At 38.2% G+C, this 13,509-nt stretch overlaps 1 protein-coding gene across 1 annotated transcript in view; it reads left to right on the top strand.

The window, feature by feature from the left end:
• DCDC1 (doublecortin domain containing 1) overlaps positions 1 to 13,509 on the top strand; it is a 520,443-nt gene that overhangs the window by 72,895 nt on the left and 434,039 nt on the right.

Raw genomic sequence — 13,509 nt, forward strand, 5'->3', positions numbered from 1 at the left:
TGGGACCCCATGAGGAGGACAAAATCAGTGGAGAAATGGCAAGTGGTTGTGTGTGTTCATTCTGTCTAATACCACCAGCAGCTGTAAGTACAGCAGCAGTGAGATTGCAAACTGGAAAGGCCTTCTCTGTAAGCTGTTTTGTTTTTTTGGTCTTGGGGACTCAGTTGAACTAGCTTGAGAGAACTTGGGCAAGAGTGCAGAGGACTTTAAGCATTGTCTAGGCCCCAGACTGAACCACTGAGCTGGACGGAGCTAATAGTGTTTGGCTGTGGGCCATGTGAAGCTACTGTGGGACAACCGCCCCGGCAAGCTCCACCCTTAGGGTCACAGAGCGAGGATCAGGCAGGAGACCTTGGGTGAGTAATCTAGTGACTGAGCAGCCTAAAGGCGGGGACTGAGATGCCTTGTAGCCTTGGCCCTCAGGGGCATAGAGTGAGACAAGTTTTGGCACACTGGGTAAGCTGGCAGCCACTTCAGGAGTGATCCCAGTGACAAGTGCTTTCCAGGGAAAGCTTTGGCTTAGCCAAGGTTGAGAGTTTAAAGTGCCTTTTAAATGGGCTGAGGAGAGATTTAGGCTCTCCACACTGCGGGATTTGAGAAATCAGCAGAGGCCTCCAGTCTCCATCTCGTATAGCTGTATCAGCATTGTGATTAACATCTCATACCCCAGAAGATCACCTGTTGCCCAGACAACATTCAGCAAGCTATATATACTGCTTTGTTTTTTGTTTTGTTTTTTCTTTTTTGTTTCTTAATTTCAACATTTTCCCTCTAAATTTTTCCTTTTTTCTTTCTTTTCTTTTGTCATTTTTCTAGTTTAAATATAATTTTCCATTATATTTGCCTTCTTTAAAAATTAGAACTGCCTTCTTTAAAATTAAGAAATTGCCTTCTTTAAAAATTAGAATTTCATTTTTGCTAGTGTTTCTACCCCTATTATTTGTTTTTTCCCCAAATTTTATGCCATAAAGTTTTCTGTTTGCTTGTTTTGGTTTGATTTATAACATTTTTATCTTTCCTTTATACTTGGTGGAGGTGGGGTACTGTGTCCAAACAGGCTGGCAAAGAGCTGCTGACCTCAAGGGAACCATCCAACCTGGCACTCCCAGAATTTGGGGGTTTTTAAGGTTGGGTCAAAGGACCCTACTGTACACCTATATTGCTCCTTTATCCCTCCTTCTGTGTCTCTCTTCTTTTTGTCAGTATTCCCTTTTACTCACCCCCCTCCTTTCTCTTTTTAAAAATCTTTTTTCCCTTTTTGCTCTTCATTCTTCTCATCCTTCTGGTTCTGTACCAAAAGGACTCATTGAAACCCTAGGCCAGAGGCATGGCAACATAAAGAGCAAGAGAAAGTGAAAGGAAAATTAGGACAAGGAAACAGATAAAAGAAAAAACTCATGAGGAAGAATCAGCAGAAAAACCCTGGCAGCATGAAAAACCAGTCCAGAGCAACCCCACCAAGAGACCATGAGGTAGCTACTGCAGAGGATTCCACCTATAAAGAAATGTTAGAAATGACAGGGAATTTAGAATACAGATGATGAAAACAATGAAGGAAATGATAGAAACAATTAGGAAACTGCTAATAAAGTGGAAAATAACCAAAAGGAAATCCAAAAACAGAATCAAATGAGAGATGAACAATATGAGGAATATAGAAAGGATATAGCAGAGCTGAAAGAACTGAAGCAGTCAATTAGGAAACTTAAAGATGCAATAGAAAGTATCAACAGATTAGACAATGTAGAAGAAAGAATCTCAGAGGTAGAGGACAAAGCTATTGAGATAACTCAGATAGTTAAAGGGGCAGAGAAAAGAGAAAGCAGAACATTCACTTACAGAGTTATGAGACTTTATGAAGTGTTCCAACATATGAGTTATAGGTATCCCAGAAGGGGAAGAAGAATGCCCCAGAGGAATGGAAGCCATACTAGAGAATATTATAAATGAAAAATTTGCAAGTATCACAAAGATTCTGAGACACTCCTTTCAGAGGGATGTCAGACCCCAGGTCACCTCAACTCTAACTAAGCTTCTCCAAGACACATTATGATGAACCTGTCCAATGTCAAGACAAAAGAAAAGATTCTTCAAGCTGCCAGGAGTAAGCCCAAGTTGACCTACAGGGGCAAATCCATCAGGGTGACTGCAGACTTCTCCCTAATGTAACTTTTCAATCAAGAAGACAATAGTCATCTACCTTTAATCTACTTAAACAGAACAATTTTCAGCCCAGAATTCTATATTCTGCTAAGCTAAGCTTTAAAATTGACAGAGAAATCAAATCATTTACTGATATGAAAACATTGAGGAAATTTGCCACAACAAGACCAGCTCTACAGGAAATACTTCAACCTGTTCCACACACTTACTATCACAATGAATCAGCAGCAAAGTAAGAACTCAGAAATTAAAGGACAGAACCTAACTTCCACAGTGATGCAAAATATAAAATTAAACAATGGACTCTCACAAAATAAGATGAATAGAATGCTACCACACTTACCAATTATCTCAATAAATGTTAATGGCTTGAATTCCCCACTGAAGAGACATAGATTGGCTGACTAGATTAAAAAACACAAGCCATCCATTTGCTGTCTGCAAGAAACACACCTGGCTTCAAAAGACAAATTAAAGCTCCGAGTCAAGGGTTGGAAGACAATTTTTCAGGCAAATGGAACTCAGAAGAAAAGAGGAGTTGCAATCTTATTCTCAGATACATGTGGATTTAGAGCAACTAAAGTCAAAAAAGACAAAGATGGTCACTTCATATTGGTCAAGGGAAAAATACAACAAGAAGATGTTTCAATTCTAAATATTTATGCACCCAATTTAAATGCTCCCAGATTCTTGAAACAGACCTTACTCAGTCTGAGCAATATGATATCCGATAATACCATAATAACAGGGGACTTTAACACTCCTCTTACAGAGCTGGACAGATCCTCTAAACAGAAATTAAACAAGGATATAAGAGATTTAAATGAGACCCTAGAACAACTATATGCGTGATAGACGCATATAGAACACTCCACCCCAAAGATAAAGAATATACATTCTTCTCATCACCCCATGGAACATTCTCCAAAATTGATCATATCCTGGGACACAAAACAAGTATCAACAGAATCAAAAGAATTGAAATTTTACCTTGTATCTTCTCAGACCATAAGGCACTAAAGGTGGAACTCAACTCTAACAGAAATGCTCGACCCCACCCAAAGGCATGGAAATTAAACAATCTTCTGTTGAATAACAGATGGGTGCAGGAAGAAATAAAACAGGAAATCATTAACTTCCTTGAGCATAACAACAATGAAGACACAGCTACTGAAACCTGTGGGATACTACAAAAGCAGTTTTGAGAGGAAAATTTATCGCTTTAGATGCCTACATTTGAAAAACAGAAAGAGAGCGCATCACAAACTCCAAGCCATCTTATGGAGTTGGAAAAAGAAGAACAATCTAAGCCTAAACTCAGTAGAAGAAAAGAAATCTCCAAAATCAAATCAGAGATCAATGAAATTAAAAACAAAAGAATCATTCAGAAAATTAATGAAACAAGGAGTTGGTTTTTTGAAAAAATAAATAAAATAGATAAACCATTGGCCAGACTAATGAGGAACAGAAAAGTAAAATCTCTAGTAACCTCAATCAGAAATGATAAAGGGGAAATAACAACTGATCCCACAGAGATACAAGAGATCATCTCTGAATACTACCAGAAACTCTATTCCCAGAAATTTGACAATGTGAAGGAAATGGATCAATATTTGGAAACACGCCCTCTCCCTAGACTTAGCCAGGAATAAATAGAGCTCCTGAACAGACCAATTTCAAGCACTGAGATCAAAGAAACAATAAAAAATCTTCCAACCAAAAAATGCCCTGGTCCAGATGGCTTCACTCCAGAATTCTATCAAACCTTCAAGGAAGAGCTTATTCCTGTACTGCAGAAATTATTCCAAAAAATTGAGGAAGAAGGAATCTTCCCCAACACATTCTATGAAGCAAACATCACCCTGATACCAAAACCAGGAAAAGACCCAAACAAAAAGGAGAATTTCAGACCAATCTCACTCAGGAATATAGATGCAAAAATTCTCAACAAAATCCTAGCCAATAGATTACAGCTTATCATCAAAAAAGTCATTCATCGTGATCAAGTGGGCTTCATCCCAGGGATGCAAGGCTGGTTTAACATACGCAAGTCCATAAACGTTATCCACCATTAACAGAGGCAAAAATAAAGATCATATGATCCTCTCAATAGATGCAGAAAAAGCATTTGATAAAATCCAGCATCCTTTTCTAATTAGAACACTGAAGAGTATAGGCATAGGTGGCACATTTCTAAAACTGATTGAAGCTATCTATGACAAACCCACAGCCAATATTTTACTGAATGGAGTAAAACTGAAAGCTTTTCCTCTTAGAACTGGAACCAGACAAGGTTGTCCTCTGTCACCTTTACTATTCAACGTAGTGCTGGAAGTTCTAGCCAATACAATTAGGCAAGACAAGGAAATAAAGGGAATCCAAATGGGAGCAGAGGAGGTCAAACTCTCCCTCTTTGCTGACGACATGATCTTATACTTAGAGAACCCCAAAGACTCAACCACAAGACTCCTAGAAGTCATCAAAAAATACAGTAATGTTTCAGGATATAAAATCAATGTCCACAAGTCAGTAGCCTTTGTATACACCAATAACAGTCAAGATGAGAAGCTAATTAAGGACACAACTGCCTTTACCATAGTTTCAAAGAAAATGAAATACCTAGGAATATACCTAACGAAGGAGGTGAAGGACCTCTATAAAGAAAACTATGAAATCCTCAGAAAGGAAATAGCAGAGGATATTAACAAATGGAAGAAAATACCATGCTCATGGATGGGAAGAATCAACATTGTTAAAATGTCTATACTTCCCAAAGCAATCTACATATTCAATGCCATTCCTATCAAAATACCAACATCGTACTTTCAAGATTTGGAGAAAATGATTCTTCGTTTTGAATGGAACCAGAAAAAACTCCATATAGCTAAGGCAGTTCTTAGTAACAAAAATAAAGCTGGGGGCATCAGCATACCAGATTTTAGGCTGTACTACAAAGCCATAGTGGTCAAGACAGCATGGTACTGGCACAGAATCAGAGACATAGACACTTGGAATCCAATAGAAAACCAGGAAATGAAACTAACATCTTACAACCACCTAATTTTTGATAATCCAAACAAGAACATACACTGGGGGAAAAACTCCCTATTTAATAAATGATGCTGAGAGAACTGGATATCCATATGTAAAAGATGGAAACTGGACCCACACCTTTCTCCACTCACAAAAATTGATTCAAGATAGATAAAGGACCTAAATTTAAGGCATGAAACAGTAAAAATCCTCAAGGAAAGCATAGGAAAAACACGTGCAGATATCGGCCTAGGGAAAGACTTCATGAAGAAGAGTGCTGTGGCAATTGCAACAACAACAAAAATAAACAAATGGAACTTAATTAAACTGAAAAGCTTCTGTACAGCTAAGGAGACAACAACCAAGCCAATAGACAACCTACACAATGGGAAAGCATATTTGCATATTTTGAATTAGACAAAAGCTTGATAACTAGGATCTATAGAGAACTTAAATTAATTCTCATAAAAAAAGTCAACAATCCTATCAATGGGCAAGAGACATGAATAGAACCTTCTCTAACAGACGAATGGCCAGCAAACATGAAAAAATGTTAATCATCCCTAATTATTAGAGAAATGCAAATCAAAACCACCCTGAGATATTGTCTAACCCCAGCGAGAATGGCCCACATCACAAAATCTCAAAACTGCAAATGCTGGTGTGGATGTGGAGAAAAGGGAACCCTTTTACACTGCTGGTGGGACTGCCAACTAATACAACCTTTTTGGAAAGAAGTATGGAGAACCCTCAAAGAACTCAAGCAAGACCTCCCATTTGATCCTGCAATCCCATTACTGGGCATCTACCCAGAAGGAAAAAAATCCTTTTATCATGAGGACACTTGCACTAGACTGTTCATTGCAGCTCAATTTATAATCGCCAAAATGTGGAAATAGCCTAAATGCCCACCAACCCAGGAATGGATCAACAAGCTGTGGTATATGTACACCATGGAATACTATTCAGCCATTAAAAAATGGAGACTTACAGCCTTTGTATTAACCTGGATGTAAGTAGAACACATTATTCTTAGTAAAGCATCACAAGAATGGAGAAGCATGAATCCTATGTGCTCAATTTTGATATGAGGACAATTAATGACAATTAATGACACGGGGTGGGGGAAGGGAAGAGCAGAGAGAGAAAGAAAGAGGGTGGGGTGGGGAAAGGAAGAGCAGAGAGAGGGAAGGAGGGTGGAGGGTGAGGTCTTGGTGTGTGACACAGATTTGGGGGGCAAGATACAAAGAGGGACTTTACTTAACAAATGCAATCAGTGTAACCTGGTTTTTTGTACCCTCAATGAATCCCCAACAAAAAAAAATCTTTAGTTGTATAAAAAATTTTATACATGTCTAATAGTTTCCATGTTTATTAATATCAACAAAGTTTTGGAAAATAAGAGTGTCTTTAAAAACTATATACTATACAATTGCAATCAGTGTAACCTGGCTTATTGTACCCTCAATGAATCCCCAACAATTAAAAAAAAAAAAAAAAGGGAAAAAAAACTATATACTATAATTTATGCTATGAATGATATTTTCAAATTTTATTTATTATGTGGTTTCCCTACATCCATCTATAGTTTTTCCAAAAAACCTATTTGGAACTTCAGAAATATAATATTTATTTTAGAGTATATAGTTTTTAAGTGATCAAGGTGTCTCTATGTTCTCAGATAATGAAATTATGACTATGTTCCTTTGTTGGAATCCATTTATTGAAATAAAAGGACAGCTTTATGCGTTAATGTATTCATATAAGCATCTACTGCTATAATGGTAAAGGTCTTCATGAAGAGCAAAGAAGAAGGTATCCAAGCCTGAAGGGATGATCCCCAAAGTGAGCTTTGAGAATGTGTAAGAATTTACTTTAAGGGTGGCGCCTGTGGCTCAGTGAGTGGAGCCCCGACCCCATATACTGAGGTGGTGGGTTCAAACCCAGCCCCGGCTGAACTACAACCAAAAAATAGCCGGGCATTGTGGCGGGCACCTAAATTCCCAGCTGCTCAGGAGGCTGAGGCAGGAGAATCACGGAAGCCCAAGAGCTAGAGGTTGCCGTGAGTCCTGTGACATCATGGCACTCCAGCGAAGGTGGTAAAGTGAGACTCTGTCTCTCCAAAAAAAAAGAATTTACTTTAAATATACTTTGAGTTCTTTCCATTCTATTTCACCCTTTCTAGAAACTCATTTACCAAGAAGTTATCCTTAGCAAGTTTTCTTCTTTTCCCAAAGAAATTTTCTTTCATTGTGGTTATCAGTGAGCATCAAGGTGGTAGATCAATCATATTTAAGTGCATACTGCGGAGAGGTGGGGAATAAAGATGGTAGATACATACACATGGACAATTAAGTTTATTTTATGTAACTGTTATGTTTATTAAAAGTGGCATAAAGCCATACAGTAGAATCTTCATAGTTGACCACCTCCTCACATTGACCACCTTAAGTTGACCTAATTTTCATAGGCCAGACATGCACCATATGTATGTGTCAGTATAGGCCTAAGTCCTTATGTTGACCACCTCTGTATGTTGACCAGTCTGTTACAGTCTTTTGGGTGGCCAATTTACAGAGATTTTACTCTGTTCCTATCAATTTGGTCATTTAAATGCAAAGCAGAATTAATATCTAATAACTATACCATGTGTAGTAAACTGATTTATACTCTGAGCAAAGAAATAAGAAATGTAAGACTAGATCAAGGGTTTAAATATGAAATCAGAAATGGGATGTGTACATATAGAACATTTATATAAAAATTTCAGGTAATTTATTCTCTCCCCTTAACACCTGCATAGTGCCTGACCATGTGGTTGGTTCTCAGACATTATTGAATGAATAAACGTATGGATGGTTAGTACAAGAAGCAAGTGCTGTAAGGGTTCAGAGAGATGACAGATCATTGTGGGCTGGAGCAGTAAGGGAAGATCTTTAGCTGGATCTTTAGAAGGACTTGACTTTGAATAGGTAAAGGCGGGGTATGAATGAGGGTAGAGAACAGATTGGTTTAGGTAGAATGCTTTAGGTAGAATGATGGTAGAATGCATTTAGCTAGAATGCTTTAGGTAGAATAATGAATAAGGGTAGTGAACAGATTGGTTTAGGTAGAATAATGCTTGAAACCAGCGTAAGATGAGAACAGGGAGTTTAGATGGTATCAGATTGCCTTTATTTATTTATTTTTTTGTTTATCAGTCCCAGGCAAGGCTCGAACCCACTACCCCTGGTGTGTGGGGCTGGCATGCTAACTACTGACCTAGGGTAGCAGCCAGATTGTCTTTAAACACTTCTGTTAGATGTGAGTTTAAGGAAAGGGACCATGTTTTCTTCTTATTCTTTGCATAGGATCCGGAACACAGGATGTGTTCGGTAAGTATTTGTTGACTGCTTCACAGACAGACAACTGGCTGGCTTGCTGGCTCGCTGACTGAATAGTGGAATACTTCAAAAGCTAGCTCCAAGAGCTTTCTCTTTAGGCAATGATAAAATTGACGTTTTAAGAAGATTCAGTGTTGTTGGAGTATAGAATGTCAGATATCATGGCAGAGAATCAAGTATAATTAGGAAGATTTTCCAGATGACAGAAGTGGGTCTGGTTGGGAATGGAAAAGAATGATGCTTTTAAGGGCTACTATGAAGAAAGAATAGCTGAGAGTTAGGTGTCCTTTTACTCTGTCTCAGGTCAGGTTCCCTAGAAGCAGGGCTGAGATGGGGATTTTTGTGTAAGAGACTTAGTGAGAGGGCAGCGCCTGTAGCTCAAGGAGTAGGGCGCCGGTCCCATATGTCGGAGGTGGTGGGTTCAAACCCAGCCCAGGCCAAACTGCAACAAAAAAATAGCCGGGCGCTGTGGCGGGCGCCTGTAGTCCCAGCTACTCGGGAGGCTGAGGCAAGAGAATCGCCTAAGCCCAAGAGTTAGAGGTTGCTGTGAGCCGTGTGACACCACGGCACTCTACCGGGGGCGGTACAGTGAGACTCTGTCTCTACAAAAAAAAAAAAAAAAAAAAAAAGAGAGACTTAGTGGTGACTACTCTCAGCTGAAATGTGTAGAGGGTGAGAAAAGGCGCCTAGCAGCAGACAAAGATGTGGGCGAAGGCATGTGTTCAGCTGAGGTCTAGCCGACTCTGGAATGAGAAAGGCACCATAGAGCAGCCCCTTTTTGAGGCGAGGGAACTGATTGGCTTTTGTGCCTCTGAATCAGTCAGTTGTTGGCTGTGGGCTATGGAGGTAATAGAAAAAAGATAACCTTGCAGGTATTTTCTGGCTAGGTTTCTTTCAGCCAAAGACAATCTCAGGAAAAGGGTGCAGCTATGAGATGGCAGCAGCCAGGAGACACAGCAGCTGGCGTTTGGGTGCACTAGCCTGGTGAAAGGCACCTCTGTGGGGCACTGACAGTGTCTACTATACTCTCCTGTGCAATAAACTTTCTGCATCTGCAGGCTCTGCATTTGCGATTCAACCAGCTTCATGTTGAAAATATTTGGGAAATCTGAGAAAAGGCTTCTGGCCAGAATTTTTAAAAAGGAAAAAAAAAATTAAATAGGAAAATATTTGGGAAAAAAAAGAATAAAAAATAACAAATCAATAATAAAAATACTACAAATAAAAATATAAAATAACAGTTATTTACATAGCATTTATATAGTTTTAGGTATTATAAGCAAGCTAGAGACTATTTAAAGTATTTAGGAGGGTGTGTAAAGGTTATATGCAAATACTACACCATTTTATAAAAGGAACTTGAGCATCTGTAGACTTTGGTATCTTCAGAGTAAGGGATCTTGGATCCAATTCCTAGTGGATACCAAGGAACAATTGTAGCAATTATAGCACTTCACAGCACCTGGCTGGAAATCTTTCAGTAATTTCCCATCACATCCAGAATAAATCCAAACCTTTTATTTTATTTTATTTTATTTATTTTATTTTTAGATGGAGTTTCATTCTGTCGCCACAGGTTAGAGTGCCATGGCATCAGCCTAACTCACAGTAACCTCAAACTCAGTTCAAGAAATCCGCCTGCCTCAGCCTCCCAAGTAGCTGGGACTACAGGCACCCACCACGATGCCTATCTAATTTTTTTCTAATTTTAGTAGAGACAGGTTCTTGCTCTTGTCCAGGTTGGTCTCGAATTCCTGAGACTCACACAGTCCTCCCTCCTTAGCCTCCCAGAGTGCTAGGATTACAGATGTGAGCCACTGTACTTGGCCCCAAACCCTTTATCTTAACTGGCACAATCTGGCCCCTTCCTACTTCTTTGGCTTTCACCATATATAGTCTTTCTCAATATAAACTTTATTTTTCTTTCTTGGACATGCCAGGCACATTCTTACCTCAGAGTCTCTGTGCTTGGTTTTCACTCTGCCTGGAATACTCTTTCCCCAAATTTTCATGACTAACTTCTTATCAGGCAGGTATTCAGAAGTCACCTTTTTAGAGAGCTCCCACTGTTAGCCTCTCCTCTGAAGGCTGAGAGCTTCACAAACATCTATCACCTTGGTGCTTTGATGTGTAGACACCCAATAAGAATCATTCAATCAATAAGCAGGAAAAGTTCAAGTTCTCCCTGAGATTGTATGTAACTGCGAAAGAAGTGGAACCAATTATAGAAATAAGAACTGTGAAGGGGCTGAGTGTGGTAGCTTACCTTATAATCCTATCACTTTGGGAGGCTGAGGCGGGAGAATTGCTTGAGGGCAGGAATTCAAGACTAGTCTAGGCAATAGCAAGACCCTGTCTCTGCAAAAAGTTAAAAAAAAATTAGGCCGATGGTGGCACATGCCCAGATACTCAGGAGACAGAGGAAGGAGGATTGAATGAGCCCAGGAGTTTGAGGTTGCCGTGGGCTATCATGATTCCACTGCAGTCTAGACAGGGCAACAGTGTGAGACCCTGTCTCAAAACATCAGCAACTATAACCAAAAACAAACAGAAAAACAGCAAAGGGAAAGTCCATCTGTGCAGAAAGATATGAAATTTTGCTTTCAACAAATTCATTGAATGTGAGATAACGTCAGATAATATATGTTAGAGGCGAACAGTGTAGTGATTCGAGCACAGTTTTTCTTGAAGTAAATTCAAATCCCATTGTCACTGTATACCAGCTGCAAGATCTTGGGTAAGATAGCTCCTGTGCTTCTCGGTTTCCTCACACATAAATAGGAATAATATTACTCACCTCATAAAGTTGTTGAGAAGACAAACTGAATGAATGAATGAATGAATGAATGAATAAATAAATAAATAGTGCCTATTAATAGTAAGCACTATTTTTAGTGGAATTAAGGAATTCTGCATATAGAGGAGATAGTCAACACCAGGGCTGGGCCCAGGGTAGGATGAATAAAGCACTTATGGGACAAAACTTGAAAACCCTTGGGGTGATGATCAATAGCTACTTTGTGGATGAGAAATCTGAAATTCAAGGAGGTATAAAGAACCTAGGTTCACTATAAAACAAAGCTGGGATTCAAACCTGGTTTGAAGGTGGGAGTTTATGCCCTTTACACTCTGCAAAGCATCTGGGGGTGTTGAGATTATGTGCGAACGCCCATCAAACTGTGAAAATTTGTTAGCTTTTTTTCACCACCAGTGAAAGGTGGTGTTTTTATTTTCAGAAATATAGTGACCATAAGACTCCTTCTTCCTTCCTTCCTTCTTCTTTATTTATTTATTAAGGTGAAATGTACGTAACATTAATTATTATTATAATGAATAATAATAATGAATTATGAAATGTACATAATTATTAATTTCAGAGTGAACAATTAGTATTTAGTATACTCACGGTGTTATACAACCACCCTCTCTATCTGGTTCCAAAACATTTATATCATTCCAAAATAAAATCCCTGACTCATTCTGTTTCTCTCCATTCTTCTTTCCTCCTTGCTCCTGGCAACCATCATTTCTGGATATTTCATGTAAATAGAATCACCTTTCATGTTTGGTTTCTTTCACTTAGCATGGTGTTTTCAAGGTTCATTCATATTATGCCAAGTATCAGTACCTCATTTTTTTTTATTCCTGAATAATATTCCATTGTATGAATATACATTGTACTATCATCATTTGTCCATCTCATTATAGGCATCCACATTTTGGCCATTGGGAATGGTGCTGATGCAAACATATGTGTGCATGTACTTATTCGAGTACCTGTTTTTAATTCCTTTGGATACATGTTATTAAATATTTATTTATTTATTTATTTATTCTTTAGCCAGCTGCTTGAGGAGCTTTTGGATACATATGAACTCATTAATTTAGAGCTCATTTTTTCTAATTCTAATTCCTATCAATTTCAGATTACAAAATGAAAAAGATGTAGTAACTAATTTCCATTAAAATATTTTTCCTTTATGAAGGCTAATTACATCTGTGGTTTTATAATCTAGTTTTAATTGACAAATTTTGCTTATATTTCTTCCCACTGTATGTATGTTTGTGTGTGTGTATATACGTGTGTGGATGACAGAGAGAGAGAATAGACGGTTTTGTTTTTTTTTGAACATTAATATACCCATTCTGAGACTTGAAGATTATTTACAACTACTGGCTCATGTTTCATATCAATATTAATAGGTTATATGTAAAGTATCATTTCTAGGTCAAAGAGATCAATCTTCTTTCAAGGTAAGTAAGTGCTAATAAGGAAGGGTCATTTGGAAGTTTAGACAAAAAAAGTGCACCTATTTTCAGTTATAGATAAATAAAATTATGTTTTTGTCATGGGAACAAATAAGAGCAGATGAGGGAGGGGTCATTGTATTTTCATCATTTTTATGAGAAGAAAATATGATCTCAAATAAAGTGAATGCATAAATAAAATAACTCAGGTGAAAATTATTTATGAAACAAAACCTCTTGAAAAGAGAAGAATGCTGATACACTGCTTTCCTATTCTCACCCTTACAATTTCAAAGTCATACACAGTAATTTAGTTACCCTTCCATTAATATTAGTGGGAGTTTTGAAACTTAGATTTCTGCACACAGCTTTGAAAATGTATAGGTCAAAGTAAATTGTTAGTGAAACACTGTTTTTCATTTTTAGCGAAATAGTTTAAATCTCTCACCAAAGATGTCCTAGAAAGCACCTTCAGTCTAGTGATAGGAGAAGAAATACATTTGGAGGTTACCATTTGGAGGTCATCACCTTTAAAGCAACATTGACAAGAAATCATATTAAAGAGGACAGAAGTGTTTCCCAACTCTAAAGAGCACAGGAGTTTGGGACCCATGTTGTTTTATAGTAAGCAAAGGACATTGGACCTTTGCAATGGACCCTTTCAGCTGTGTGCATCTGATCA

Source organism: Nycticebus coucang, chromosome 14 (assembly GCF_027406575.1).
Source record: "Nycticebus coucang isolate mNycCou1 chromosome 14, mNycCou1.pri, whole genome shotgun sequence".
NCBI lineage: Eukaryota > Metazoa > Chordata > Mammalia > Primates > Lorisidae > Nycticebus > Nycticebus coucang.